The sequence below is a fragment of the Myxine glutinosa genome, chromosome 3, assembly GCF_964187855.1.
Source record: "Myxine glutinosa chromosome 3, kmMyxGlut1.1, whole genome shotgun sequence".
NCBI lineage: Eukaryota > Metazoa > Chordata > Myxini > Myxiniformes > Myxinidae > Myxine > Myxine glutinosa.
The window spans coordinates 10,562,411-10,577,812 of NC_136263.1; the positions used below are offsets into that span (position 1 = coordinate 10,562,411).

A 15,402-nucleotide genomic window follows, 5' to 3' on the forward strand; every position below is an offset into this window, starting at 1 on the left:
TTTGAGGACGGTTCATCATTTTTGGATGAAATATCCACTTTTGTTCCACATCCACGTGCAATTGTGTTTGGGAGGGCGAACTGACCCGGAAAGTGCTGTATAGATCTTTTTAAAACGTGGAGTTGTGAAGTTGTAATAATCACATCATCGGGATTCCTATTAAGAGACCGAAGCTCGTGTGGTCGAATACGACTGTACTGATCACGATCATTGTTTTTGTCTTTTAATTCTTCCGCAGAAATTCACCTTCGAGCACTCAGGGGAATCCCGTTGATGAAAATGTCTGTTCCAATATCGTCGAGTGGTGCCACCACCTTTATTGAAATTCCTCTCATCACCTAGCTACTAATTGCACTGGGCATGTATATAATTTAAATACTCTTCCAACGTGTCGGTATTTAATGTGTAAATCTCTAAAAATGTTTTTTCACTTTTGGGAAGGTGGGTGTTTTTTTTTTTGTTTTTTTTCTTATTATTATTTTTGGTCATGGTACACTTGGTACAGTTATTGTCATCTTTGCAATAAAAGGTTATTCCCATCACACACTTTTCCCTGTTTATTGGTTGGAAACACTTTCTTCTCTCGGGGAATGCATCTTTTTTTTAATCTCACCCAGTGAGGTTGTTGCAGCTTGATTTCTTTTTCTCTTCATCCTACACATCGTACGCTCTCTCGTATTGGGTTTAGTGCTTAAACGATCTGCTGTGCCGTTCTGGTTGGGAGGGTGGGATCTAGAAATTTATCATCCACGACAAGGAATGATTCATGGTAGCGGTCTAGTCTGGCCTTGAAATTTAAATGCAGACATGCTGGTGTGATACCCAAAACCATTTAGGTCATGACATCGAGTCTATCAGCAGGTCATATTATTGGCTGATGTTTCAGCTAAAGTTGCTTTGCACACCCTGTTTCTTTCTTTAAAGTTGCATTTCTGTAAAGACAGGCCTGAGAACATTTGATGATTAAATAAAAATGGCCTTCTACTGTTTCTTTAAATGTGTGATGCTAAGAAGCTGTGGCTATCGCATCGACACTGGTTATCACGGCACAATATGTCATTACAGGTTCACCGACACTCATCAGCAATTGGGTCAGTGGTATCAAGTTGTTGGTGCAACAAGTACAAGGCTTGTTTTACATTTCAGGGTATTTGCAACAGTAATCAAGTGCTCCTGACTCACACCTAGCTCGTCTTCACGCTGTTGAAACCAAAGCATTCAGAATCATTGGAATCTCATGCGATGAAGCTAACTCCAGGGGCCTTTCACTCACTCACCGCAGGCAGGTTGGTGGTCTTTCTGTCTTCTACCGACTCCTCTCCGGCCTTGCCCCCCCCCCCCCCCAGCTCTCTGTGCTCTGCCCCCCAAATATTCCTACAGATCGCACAAGATCTGCCAGCAACACTTATGGTTAAACTGCCAAAATCAAGACTCTGCTCACCTTCACTCTTTCATTCCTCTTTTCTCCCGCCTCTGGAACAAACTCCCTCACTCTCTTCAATCCCATTCCTCCCTCCAGGTCTTTAAAACGGCTGTTCACCCCCATCTCTTATCTTCCCCAATCCAAAAGCTTGATGTTTTCTACCCCCGCTAATTCACCCCAGATACACTTTTTTGAAATACCAACTTCTTTCCTTGAAGTCCGAGCAGTGTTCATGTGTTTTTTACCCCCGCCCCCCATGCCCCGCCCCCAAGCCTTCTCCCTCCCACAGATCTCCCGATGTCCCTGCTCTCCATCTTGTTCTCCCACTCCCTTTATCATATGTTTTGTTTTGTGTCAGTTTATCCTTTTTGTGATCAATGTTTATAGCTCTTACACGAGCCTCGACCTTGTATACAAAAAAAAAATTAAAAATGTTTTCTTTCATGTCTTTTTTATTTTAAAACTTATTTTGCATTCAAATCAACATCAAACTAAACGGACTATCTCAACAGAAAACATTACAAAAATCTTCTTCATTCTCTTTCTGCTTACTGAAGTCTCAGTACCCACCTAACAACATTATTAGCCCGCGCACACGAAGTGAAAGGTGGGGTTAAACATTTGGTTCGTGTCCATTAGTCCGACCGTCTATCTGTCTACAAACATTAGTTTCTTAGCGAGTAACAACTTATTTAAATTGAATGTTATGCTTTAAACATGAATCGGAAAACGAACAGAAAACGAAAAGTCAAACAGAATTGAAAATCATTCCAAACAGGAAACTTGCTCTTTTAAGGATGTTATAAAGGACACAAACACCAGGAATGACTAATGTAACGTGTTGGATAAGGTGGCGTAGTTGACGCTGCATCAACGGCGGTAAATTCCGGAATTAATTCATTTATACGACTCTTACAATCTGTTATTTCATTTGAATTATATACTTGAACACTGTAGAACACAAATCGCCTTGTATGGGTCCCAAATCCCAATAGCATCCAGTTTTGCGGTACTTGGACAAGTTAAATAAGGCGGTGTATAAGGGTGATGTATATGACTGTTTCAATAGCACTAAACTTCCGGATTTTAAACATGATTTTAAAATCTTTATTTTATTTGGATTGAACTACATACTTGAACACGTAACATGTTGTATGAACTTTGTAGTTGTAAATGTATTGGAAATAACTAAAGCAGTCAAGGACCTGCAACTTGAAGAGAACTTTAAAAATGAAGAATGTTCACATCATACCATTAATTGTTTGAGTGCATCCTTGCAAAGCGTTTAAAGGAGATGCCAGGAAAGATTCCAGAAATAACTGGAAGTTGTTTAGGGTTGCTTGACTATACTTGAAAAAGTCTTTGACATGAAGATGTTCACCTGAAGTGAACACCTGAAAACGCTCCTACGCTTAAGCTTGAAACATTGCAACGTGGTCCTTAAAAGTGAAGATTGATATTGTGGGCCTTGGGAAGACCTCATGCAGCCTTCCGGTACATATTAAGGTTAGAACCAGCAGGAAAGATCTGTACGTAATTGATTTAGTAGTAAAGTGCACCACATGTCGTCCACCATTGAAACTTCCATGATTCATGCATTTGCCATGTTTCCCACAATGTGTCAATGCATCCTTTCATTGTCCAGGATTCTGGTTGTTGTTGTTTTTTTTCATTCCTGAAAGAATACCTTGTTGAATACCTTAGTCAACTGACACCTTCCTTGAAGGATATATGGCCAGCACAGGCTTCAACTGATCGTATCTCTTGTGAAACAGAGATTCTCCTCCTTCCCCATGTTGACATGAATGACACCTGTAAGAGTTGTTTTTATCCTGTTACCGACAAACCAGGAATGCTTACTATTCTGTGTATGTAATCCTATGTAAGGATACGAAGAAAGTTCGGATGTGCCATACAAGCGTTTGTGTGGAAGCAAAATTCCTGACTCTTTTGTGGCACTCGTATACCTGCCAACATGCAAAAGGTATATAGTGGCACTCGTATAGATGTATACACGTCACCATTTCAGGTATTAAATAATTCCAACCACATTGAAGCACAAACCCGAAGGCATATGTTATGCAAGTTGTCACTGGCAAACTGCGCTCTGCGGTGAAGCTTTTTGAACACGTTGGTGTCGAGCAGCACTTTCGGCAGCTGCAGATGCCTGATGGGAAACTGACTTGGGTTTGTCAATGGGTTTGTCTTGTGCTGCCATTTCAGTCTTGTTACCCACTGCTGTCTAATCGATCAGCTTGACTTTGTTGGAAGCCTCTGCCTGTGTCTGGGAAAGAAGAAGCGGCTTTTTATTGTTGAACGGTTCCGTCAGGAGCTCCATTCCTGCCTTGCTTGTGCCAAGGTGTTGTTACCTAAATACTGTCACACTTCATACATCTTATTATCCTTTTCCTCACACCCTACTGCTCACTGCTCCATCATTCTCTCTTCCAATTATTTCTGAGCCTGAATGCACTTGCCTTGCCTAAACCTTGCCCTCCTTTCACCTGCATTCTTCTTCTTCTTGTGCCGTGGGTCCATGTCCATGTTCTTGTCATCCTGTTTCCCCTTTGCCCACTCTGTTTGTTGGCCTTTCGCGCTCCGTTCTTCCGCTCACCACGACTCTTGACATCTGTACAAATAGGAGGGTAACTCGGGTTGTCCGGTTGGGGATTGGGCGTGTGGGGATGCTCTTTTTATTGTATTGTATTGTAAATTCTCCATTACCTAATTGTGATGGTGCTTAGCACTTCCTTTTCCGAGGCGTTTTCCTCGCACAGGGCTGGAATCTCTGCGCTTGAAGCATAACAGAATGATCACCACCAACAAGGAAGCTAATCCACAGGAGGAGGCCATTTGGCAACATATCCCTTTCACTCTCGAGGTGGGGAAGTTGGTGAGGGTATGGGCACACATTAACCTCTTGTTTTTTTTAACAATATGCTGTGGGATCTTTCTCTTCCAGTCCCAAAATACAGAAGGATAGCTGGCTTTACTTCTCCATGCGGACACGATCGGAACCCCTTCTGCTACCCAAGGTGTGGCAGATTTTGATCAGATTTGACGCCAGAGAAGATCGACTCCGTAACTATACAACTCCAATCCTGCAATAATCCTTCCTTTTCTCACAAACGATTCCCACCTTGTGGGGTCAGCTGAAGGGAATGATTCTGGCCTAGTCTTCTTGGAACCTGACTGGCCGGGTCGGATGTTTGACTGTGGCGGAAAGTTTGAATTTGTTCGGAGTTCCGGCGTTAAATCACCTCCGAGAAAAACACCGGTGGATCTTTAAAACCCAGAAACGGCCGAGTTAAAGTTTATAGCTGAGTCAAAATTCGGACATAGGTGAGACAACTCGGAGGTGTGTGTGTGTGTGTGTGTATAATATACTACATATATAATATACAGTACAATATAATAATTAAATATACTACAAATTAATGTTGCTAGGAATCGGTGGTTGCTAGGATACGGCAGCATGCCAAAAACCGTTATAAATGACAGTTTGAACATTCGAAATAGAGTTTTATCGAGAGGTAGGTGGTGTGGTCATGCTGTTTGGTCGATTGATGTGTTTAAGGGTAAGATGTGAATGATTTAATGATATCATATTATAGAGTGTGTAAGGAAAGTTATAAATATATGATAACACATTAAATCCTATTGCAAGTAAAGTTGGGATAAGTGATGTTGCATTGATGAGTTGACTGACTGCCTGGACGCAACTGAGGTTGTGGATCTACTGATTTACCATCTATTGATGTGGATCCATGATCGAGGTTGTGGATCCGCTGTTTGGAGAGCTCCTGGGCTGAAAGTATTGAAACCTCGAGGAAGAACGGTGCCCAGCTGATGATCCATGCAGTCGAGAAACTAGTCAGTTGCTCACGGGTTAAAGTTCTTGCTTTAGGTGGAGGAACTATGTTTGAGATTTGCAATTTAAATAAAGTTGAATATGGGATGTTGTGAAATTAACATCATGTACAGCAATCCTTTAAATTATTTATATTTAAGTTTAGGAACAACCGATACTGTACAATTAATTTTGTGTGTGTGTGTGTGTGTGTGTGTGTGTGTGTGTGTGTGTGTGTGTGTGTGTGTGTGTGTGTGTGTGTACCTTTTGGTCATCCTGCCGTTTCTCAGCCTAAATATATTCCCTTATTCTTGATGCTATGAGAGATATTTATCACCAATTATTTTCATTCACAGCCTTGTAATGATGAAACAGCAAGTGACTTGCCCTTGAATTGGTGTGTGGTCTGTGTGTTGGGGACAATGTTGGGGACAATGTTATCAGTTAAGGTTGTGTTAAGATTAAGAGGCCCTGCTGTAAAACCAGGATGGAAAATTAATCTTGGGAAAATCCACAACAGACTCCATACTTTTAATTCTCTGTATCTGGAGTTTGTTCAGTGTGAAAATTTCGTTTTGTATAATTATGACAACATTTGTCTCCACGTCATATTCTCTCCTATCTCACTGCTGCCTCTCTTTGCCTTGGTTATCACGAAGGTAGTGTTGATGAAGTGCCTATTTTAGGTGCTGTCTGGCCATAGTTCCCTCCAATGAGGAGGGTCACTCATTTATCCAATTGTCCCATATAATGAAAATGAAATATTGAGGTTAAAGTGTTACTGGATCCTCCACTCCATGCATTGTGTATGGTAAACATGGCATGATGTATTCCAACCTGGGAAGCGAGCACAGAGGTTCAAATTCCTTTAAGTATCGTCTTCTGTGGATCCTAAATAAGGGTTCACGGCCTTCCTTCATCAGGACTCTTCCTGGTCTGCACCTGCTGTTCGGGTTCCATGATGCGGACTTGTGACCCTCGTGCGTCAGACGGTCGCTAAATGCATCGAGCGAAACCTGTGTGACGTATCACTGACCTAAGAGATCTCTCTAGTCACCTGGGTTTGTCAATTTGAGGATTGGCATGGGCATTGGAGAGACTTCTTTGTGACGACACAAAACGGTTGGTGCGTTTCGCAAGATCGTGATGCCATCGACCACTAGGATCACCATAAGGGGGCAGCACACGCTTGATAAGCAACGTCGACAGTCGAAAGCTGCCTGTTCTTCGGAGGCAATTCCTCAAAAGAGTCCAAAATCAACAAAAACGTTTAGCAGAAACGTCCAACAAAGTGCACTCGAGGAAATTGTTCCTCAAATCCGTATTTATTTATTTAAATCTCCTTTTTTGTGAACAAGCCTACTCCTTGAGGCCTAAGCATATACTTGCTTCTCGATGCACATTCTCTGTTCTGCCATCGCTCCCTCATCCCACTTAAATCAACACTCTGAGATGATGCAGACTCTCCATCTCGCTGCATGGACATCGGCCCTCGTGTTCCAATGATATATATTCCAGCCACACTCACTCCTGCCACAGAGCATGTGCTGCGCTTTCGACTCATTATCCACATCACATCCTGTTACCTTCACGACAGTTGACGTTTGTTAGCACCTGCAGGTGTACAATTGTGACATGATAATGCCGTTGGGCCTACCGAACCCACATTGCCAATGACTAAACGACCTCTAGGTGAGGTTATTGTCTCCGCTCAATTGCCCTCCTTGGCAGTAACATATATGATCGTCTATTGGCCGGAATATGCTCATCCACATGGTTGACATGAAGGTGTTCCCTTCTGGACCACAGGCACATGATGGAGGAGAACCCAGGTTCCAATGCCGTATACAATATGTGCCCATCCGTTGTCTACCTGTACGTCCTGGTAAATTATGTTTATTAATTATTATGTACACCGATGCATCATGATGTCCTTGTCTTGCATGTGATTTGTGTACAAGCTCCTCCATGAGCCTCGGAATAATGTCAAAAATAAATAAACAAATTAAAAATCACTCAGTGACACTTGGCAAAACAGAACAAAGTAGATTGGCACTCAGTAGAGCATTCTTTTGACCTCTTAAATAATTGGTGGTTGAATTCAGCTTGCCGATATGTAAATCCTCTTCAAAATTCAAGTGAATTGGATGAAAATTGAGGATTTTAGAAATTTAAAAAAAGTGGTTGACCTTTGGCCTATATTGACCTTTTGGCCTATGCTGATCTCAAAAATAGTTGGTGGTTGAATTCAGTTTGCCGATATGTATATCCTATTCAATTTCAAGTGAATTGGATGAAAATTTAGGATTTTAGAATTTTTTTTAAAAGTGGTTGACCTTTGGCCTACCTTGACCTTTTGGCCTATGCTGATCTCAAAAATAGTTGGTGGTTGAATTGAGTAAGCCGATATGTAAATCCTAATCAAATTTCAAGTCAATCGGATGAAAATTGAGGATTTTAGAAATTTGAAAAAAGTGGTTGACCTTTGGCCTATGTTGATCTTTTGGCCTATGCTGATCTCAAAAATAGTTGGTGGGTGAATTCAATTCGCCGACATGTATATCCTATTCAAATTTCAAGTCAATCTGGTGAAAATAGAGGATTTTAGAAATTAGAAAAAAGTGGTTGACCTTTGGCATATGTTGATCTTTTGGCCTATGCTGATCTCAAAAATAGTTGGTGGTTGAATTGAGTAAGCCGATATGTAAATCCTAATCAAATTTCAAGTCAATCGGATGAAAATTGAGGATTTTAGAAATTTGAAAAAAGTGGTTGACCTTTGGCCTATGTTGATCTTTTGGCCTATGCTGATCTCAAAAATAGTTGGTGGGTGAATTCTATTCGCCGACATGTATATCCTATTCAAATTTCAAGTCAATCTGGTGAAAATTGAGGATTTTAGAAATTAGAAAAAAGTGGTTGACCTTTGGCATATGTTGATCTTTTGACCTTTTGCCCCTCAGAATATATAGGATTGTGTCGGACCACGAACTCTACCATTTTCTAAAGTTTCGTGAAGATCGGTTTAAAATTGTGACCTGTAGGCAAGTTTAAGTGAACGGACAGACAAACAAACACACAAACCGGAGTGAGCAACATACTTGCAAAAAATTTTTTTTTTTTTTGCCAAGTAATAAACCACCGTAAAAACAACCCAAACAACCCTCAATATTCTATATTTACAGGTTGCAGGTTCACCTTGATTGATTTACCTTCTTTTGAACTATACTCCCATTTTGTCCATCGCGATAAAGTCCATAGATCAAGTATGGTTAATAATCTTGTCTCGGTACCTCCTGATATATAACCAGCACTGAGGTGTCCACTAGGCTGCCTCACAAATCCTGATATTCCAACCAGAGATCATATCGGATTCGTTGTTTTATTTCACCAGGATCATCATATCATTTGGGAATTTCATGATTCAAATATCCCTTGGCATGGTGGAGAAGGTCTCACAAACCCACCACGTCTACTGTTGGGTTATCCCTTGGCATGGTGGAGAAGGTCTCACAATCCCTCCACATCTACTGTTGGGTTATCCCTTTGGCTGGTGGAGAAGGTCTCACAATCCCACCACATCTACTGTTAGGTTATCCCTTGGCATGGTGGAGAAGGTCTCACAAACCCACCACGTCTACTGTTAGGTTATCCCTTGGCATGGTGGAGAAGGTCTCACAATCCCTCCACATCTACTGTTGGGTTATCCCTTTGGCTGGTGGAGAAGGTCTCACAATCCCACCACATCTACTGTTAGGTTATCCCTTGGCATGGTGGAGAAGGTCTCGCAATCCCACCACATCTACTGTTAGGTTATCCCTTGGCATGGTGGAGAAGGTCTCACAATCCCTCCACATCTACTGTTGGGTTATCCCTTGGGCTGGTGGAGAAGGTCTCACAATCCCACCACATCTACTGTTAGGTTATCCCTTGGCATGGTGGAGAAGGTCTCGCAATCCCACCACATATACTGTTAGGTTATCCCTTGGCATGGTGGAGAAGGTCTCAAAAAACCCACCACATCTACTGTTAGGTCATTCAAACCTTTGGCCCTCACCAACAGGTGTGATCTTTCTTGAGCAGACCATATTTCCAAGATGGCTTCCAAAACAAGCCGTCGACTGGGCATCCATTACCATGCAAGATTTTTCCTTGGTCATTCTGATCGTTTGAGAACAAGGTCTTCATTCACAGCTTGATGGAGTACTACTCTCCCCTTTGGGCTGTCACACCTGTCTCACACCTTGCTCTTCTTGATGCCATGGAAGGCAAGGCTCTCAAAATCATTGGGATCTCCCGCGACCGACGCAGCTGAGTGTCAAGGCCTGTTTCTCTCACCTCATGACCAAGCTGACTGTCAAGGCCTGTTACTCCTATATCCCCACAAGTCGAGGGCCAAATCTTCCCCATTCTTCCCTGCTGCCCGGATTTGTCAGCGCCGATCGGGCCCCATGGACCGGCCGTTTCCTTCTTATCTCTCTCTCTCTCTCTTTCAGTAACTGCCGTGGCCCCAACTCTGTGAAGGTGAGGGTACACCACTACACCATCCTGTGTGTGGAGGATCTCTGGGTCGCTCCAGAGATCAATTGGCTGCCTCCATGTTGCGGGCTTGTTCAAGATAACTGTACGGAGCGATACAACAACAACAACAACAACAACAACAACACCTTCCCCATTATGTTCATTCCCATTCTTTTTTTCAGGGCTTCAAGACATCTGTTCACCACCAGGTCGGGTCATCCCCCTCTTCCCCCCTACTCATGATGACTCCCACCATACTCGGTCTCATATATGCCTCCACTTCCCCCACCCCTAAAAATGACCCCATGGCCCATTCCCAAACGGCCTTATCCAGATTATTGAGATTTCACCCCTTTTCCTTTGTCGGTTGTTTTGTTCCTTTTCTATTTCATCCCCCCCTCCCCTCCCCTCCCCTCCTTCCTTTGTTTCATTCGATTTGTGTGCAGCTTTTTCACCCCCATGTGTCCTTCTCCACTCCGCAAAATCTCAGCCTCATTTCTACACTTCCGTTGTTGTTTTTCCCTTTTCATTCTGCGCTACCTCTTTGATGAGCCTCGACCATGCACTAGACAAAAAAATCCTCTTTTTCTGGAACATTCCCACTTATCTCACCTGGTGTGTTTGGCCAGGGACACGGAGAGCTTCATTTTTTCAGGAACCAGGTTTAACATCCAACGAATACAGGCACATGAGACATCCGGCTTAACATCTGTCCGGATCACATCAATGAACCACGACGTCTACCTGTCAAACATTTGGATGATAGTTTTATAGCTAAGTTGGGATTTGAACCCAGACTCGACAGCTCAGGTGTGAATAATGTAAATATACAATAAGTTGTACTTTTTTAACGTTTCTCTTGAGGTTTAGCGAAAGAAAAACTGTTTGCGGTATAAACCCCAACACTACGTCACGCAGGTGTTGTGATCGACAGGTTCCGGTTCCGGTTTCCTCCGCTCACCTCAACATTTTTGCTCCGGCATTCATCCGGTGGTGTACATGGACAGGTATCCAAAACATGCTCTTCTTTTGAACATGCTCTATCAGGTAAATGTGTAAAGCCACAAAGGTAAACGTATTGATTCCCGAATCAGATCCACGCGCTAAACCTGATATTCGTGGACCCGACGGACGGGTTTTTATTTTAATCCGTCCTATTATAGCCGGCGAAGCCGGTGTTGTGAATGAACGTGTACGTATTATGTTGAAAAACCAGATTATGCTGGATCCCTTGGCTTGAGAATTTCTAAGCTTTGACGCACCAAATCGCTCCATGGAGGCCGCCATCTTGCAAATGCGGAAGTAGGCATAAAAAATTGCGAAAATATTCAATAGGAGTTTGTTTCACCCGTCTTTTTTTGATTCACAATCTTATGCACCTCTAATTTGTAATTAAAATACTTTAACACCAACCTCGTTCCCCGGGCCTGCATGGGCCCTGGTTATCTTCAACGAAAATCGTCACCAAACACCGGAACCAATGAGATTCGAGCATTTGAAAAAATACTTCAAAAACCAAATTGCTCCATGGAGGCCGCCATCTTGCGGATGCGGAAGTATGCATTAAAAATTGAGAAAAAGTTCAATAGGAGTTTGTTTCACCCGTCTTTTTTTTGATTCACAATCTTATGCACCTCTAATTTGTAGCCGGCGAAGCCGGTGTTGTGAATGAACGCGTACGTATTATGTTGAAAAGCCAGATTTTGCTGAATCCTTTGAGAATTTCTAAGCTTTGACGCACCAAATCGCTCCATGGAAGCCGCCATCTTGCGGATGCGGAAGTATGCATAAAAAATTGAGAAAAAGTTCAATAGGAGTTTGTTTCACCCGTCTTTGTTTGATTCACAATCTTATGCACCTCTAATTTGTAATTAAAATACTTTAAGACCAACCTCGGCCTGCACGGGCCTGGTTATCTTCAACAAAAATCGTCACCAAACACCGGAACCAATGAGATTCGAGCATTTGAAAAAATACTTCAAAAACCAAATCGCTCCATGGAGGCCGCCATCTTGCGGATGCGGAAGTATGCATAAAAAATTGAGAAAAAGTTCAATAGGAGTTTGTTTCACCCGTCTGTTTGATTCACAATCTTATGCACCTCTAATTTGTAGCCGGCGAAGCCGGTGTTGTGAATGAACGCGTACGTATTATGTTGAAAAGACAGATTTTGTTGAATCCTTTGAGAATTTCTAAGCTTTGACGCACCAAATCGCTCCATGGAAGCCGCCATCTTGCGGATGCGGAAGTATGCATAAAAAATTGAGAAAAAGTTCAATAGGAGTTTGTTTCACCCGTCTTTGTTTGATTCACCATCTTACGCACCTCTAATTTGTAATTAAAATACTTTAAGATCAACCTCGGCCCGCACGGGCCTGGTTATCTTCAACGAAAATCGTCACCAAACACCGGAACCAATGAGATTCGAGCATTTGAAAAAATATTTCAAAAACCAAATCACGCAATGGAGGCCGCCATCTTCCGGATGCGGAAGTATGCATAAAAAAAATTGCGAAAAAGTTCAATAGGACTTTGTTTCACCCGTCTTTGTTTGATTCACACTCTAATGCACCTCTAATTTGTAATTAAAATACGTTAAGACCAACCTCGTTATCTTCAACGAAAATCGTCACCAAACACCGGAACCAATGAGATTCGAGCATTTGAAAAAATATTTCATAAAAGCTTATTACGCGTTTCGGAGGCTGAAAACGGCGTCAAATATTCTAAAATTGACGAAGAATTATTTTTTAGAAATCTCGCGGCCGTAGGGGCTAGTTTTCATGGCCGGAAATATCCGAAGTTGAGAAGTTTATTAGAGAAATTCACCGAATTAATCAAGAAGGCAATTTTATAAATTTTAATCTCATCCAGAATGCAAATGGTGTCATTTTGAATTGGGTACGGTACGTACTACACCTACCTACTACCAACTACCTAACCTACTGATGCCATAGTGATGGGTAAAATAGTGGCAAGGGGCTTTGGCTTCGCCAGCTCATTGCGGCTTTGCAGTCGGGTACTAGTATTATTTATTTATATAAAGGCCTCTATACCCGATCGTCCATGTTTTTTGTTGTTTTTGGTCTCCTGGACTCTTCGATCTTGTTGAAAGACCACGGCACGGACCCCGACTCTCCGTCTCGAGACACGTAACTGGAAGTAGATCATCGATTCATTGATAAGTCTTAAAAGCAACATGGCCACTCATTCTCTATCGATAAAAGGTCTGCAGTTGTAGTCCTACGACCGGAAACACTGGGTGTATCTGGGAGGAGCTAATTTAAACTGATTCGCACCACCTACTCGATTAGCCCGTCCGTGACTGCAACGTATGCGTTGGTCTTCGTCATGGCGACTGCTCGAGATCGTTACAGTGACCACGTCGGACATGACCCGCGCCGCCCTGTGAGGAAGGAGATCGACCCTTTCTCAGGAAGACCCTCTCGGTCTCCGGAAGACCCTCTCGGTCTCCGGACATGGCGCCATCAGGAAGCTCCGCGCAGTCTCGTTGAAGTTTCGACTCGAGTGAACCTGACTCGGCTGATTAATGGCGGCGAGTCTCGGCGATGCTGCTCTTGAGATTATTCCCACCTTGGCGAGAATTGCTGGAGGCTCGAGGCATGTCCAGTGTCGCCGCCGCACGAGTAATCATTTTGATGGACTCACCGCACATAGTCGTTATCGAGGTGTGCACACAAGTGACTGGACTGCTCGGTGTGCTCGCTACATTAGAGGTGTGCACACTAGAGTGACTAACTAAACGGCTCGGTGTGCTGTTCCATTATTAGGGTGTGCACACTAGAGTGACTAACTAAACGGCTCGGTGTGCTGTTCCATTATCAGGGTGTGCACAGTAGAGTGACTAGACCGCTCTGTGTACTCGTTATATTAGAGGTGTGCACACGAGTGACTAAACCGCTCGGTGTGCTCGTTACATTAGAGGTGTACACACTAGAGTGACTAAACCGCTCTGTGTGCTCGTTACATTAGAGGTGTGCACACGAGTGACTAAACCGCTCGGTGTGCTCGTTACGTTATCAGGGTGTGCATACTAGAGTGACTAGACCGCCCGGGGTGCTCTTCACGTTATCGAGGTGTGACACTAGCTAGTGACTAGACTGCTTGGTGTGCTCCTTATCGAGGTGTGCACAGTAGAGTGACTATACCGCTCGGTGTGCTCATTATCGAGGTGTGCACACGAGTGACTAGACCGCTCGGTGTGCTCGTTATCGAGGTGTGCACACGAGTGACAAGACCGCTCGGTGTGCTCGTTATCGAGGTGTGCACATTAGAGTTACTCGACCGCTCGGTGAGCTCGTTACGTTATCAAGGTGTGCACACGAGTGACTAGACCGCCTGGTGTGCTCTTTACGTTATCGAGGTGTGCACGCTCGTGATTAGACAGCTCGGTGTGCTCGTTACATATTTGAGGTGTGCACACGAGTGACTAGACTGCTCGGTGTGCTCGTTATCAAGGTGTGCACAATACAATGACTAGACCGACCGCTCGGTGTGCTCGTTACGTTATCCGGGTGTGCACACTAGAGTGACTAGACTGCTCGGGGTGCTCCTTATAGAGGTGTGCACACTAGAAGGACGAGACCCCTCGGTGTGCTCGTAACGTTATCGGGGTGTACACATTAGAGTGACTAGACTGCTCGGTGTGCTCGTTATCGGGGTGTGCACACGAGTGACTAGACTGCTCGGTGTGCTCGTTATTGAGGTGTGCACACTCGAGTGACTGGACTGCTCGGTGTGCTCGTTATTGAGGTGTGCACACGAGTGAATAGACTGCTCAGTGTTCTCGTTATAAAGGTGTGCACACTAGAGTGACTAGACCGCTTGGTGTGCTCGTTACGTTATCGAGGTGTGCACACTAGAATGACGAGACCGCTCAGTGTGATCATTATCGAGGTGCGCACCTACATTGACTAGACCACTCGGTGTGCTCGTTATTGAGGTGTGCACACTAGAATGACGAGATCGCTCACTGTGATCGTTATCGAGGTGTGCACCTAGATTGACTGGACCGCTCAGTGTGATCCTTATCGAGGTGCGCACCTATATTGAATAGACTGCTCAGTGTGATCGTTATCGAGGTGCACACCTAGATTGACTGGTTCGCTCAGTGTACTCATTATCGAGGTGTGCACCTAGATTGACGAGACCGTTCTGTGTGATCGTTATCGAGGTGCACACCTAGATTGACTAGACCGCTCGGTGTACTCGTTATCGAGGTGCACACCTATATTGACTAGACCCCTCGGTGTACTCGTTATCGAGTTGTGCACCTAGATTGACTCGACCGCTCAGTGTGATCGTTATCGAGGTGCACACCTAGATTGACGAGACCGCTCGGTGTACTCGTTATCGAGGTGCACACCTATATTGACTAGACCGCTCGGTGTACTCGTTATCGAGGTGTGCACCTACATTGACGAGACCACTCATTGTGATCGTTATCGGGGTGCGCACCTAGATTGACTGACTGCTCGGTGTACTCGTTATCAACGTGCGCACCTAGATTGTCGAGACCGCTCACTGTGATCGTTTTTGAGGTGCACACCTAGATTAACTGGACCGCTCGGTGTGCTCGTTATCGAGG

The 15,402-nt window shown here is 43.8% G+C and overlaps 1 protein-coding gene across 2 annotated transcripts in view; it reads left to right on the forward strand.

Moving 5' to 3' along the window:
* The window catches only part of LOC137423808 (uncharacterized), a 152,573-nt gene extending 150,707 nt beyond the window's left edge, over positions 1–1,866 (forward strand). For both annotated transcript variants that reach the window (XM_068111328.2, XM_078773717.1), the window contains exon 11: positions 239–1,866. The gene's annotated coding sequence lies outside the window, so the exon portion shown is untranslated. The remainder of the gene's footprint in view (positions 1–238) is intronic.
* Positions 1,867–15,402: the final 13,536 nt, after the last annotated feature.